We start from the raw sequence: 242 nt of genomic DNA on the forward strand, positions 1-242 counted from the left end.
AAACTGTCATAGGATATAGGTTGTGGAAATTGGTTTACAGTGGCACTGAGATTATTAGCCATTCATTCTAGTTTTAACTTGTTTGTACTACATCTGCAAATCATATAACTTATGGAACATTTTAATAATATAAAAAAACAAAGACCCAGATTCTTATGAGAGCACCAAGATGTACTGTGAAAATGTACAATCATAAATGTTTAAGGCTGTTATAACAAAAGAAACTGTCTAAGGTATTTGTT

The 242-nt window shown here is 30.2% G+C and overlaps 2 protein-coding genes across 8 annotated transcripts in view; one reads left to right on the top strand and one right to left on the bottom strand.

Annotated features, from left to right (window-relative positions):
* The window catches only part of LOC119582015 (ecdysone-induced protein 74EF-like), a gene marked incomplete at its 3' end in the record, with an annotated part of 261,423 nt that overhangs the window by 223,411 nt on the left and 37,770 nt on the right, over positions 1-242 (top strand).
* The window catches only part of LOC119582017 (U7 snRNA-associated Sm-like protein LSm11), a gene marked incomplete in the record, with an annotated part of 26,887 nt that overhangs the window by 25,724 nt on the left and 921 nt on the right, over positions 1-242 (bottom strand).

Source organism: Penaeus monodon, chromosome 15 (assembly GCF_015228065.2).
Source record: "Penaeus monodon isolate SGIC_2016 chromosome 15, NSTDA_Pmon_1, whole genome shotgun sequence".
Classification (NCBI taxonomy): domain Eukaryota; kingdom Metazoa; phylum Arthropoda; class Malacostraca; order Decapoda; family Penaeidae; genus Penaeus; species Penaeus monodon.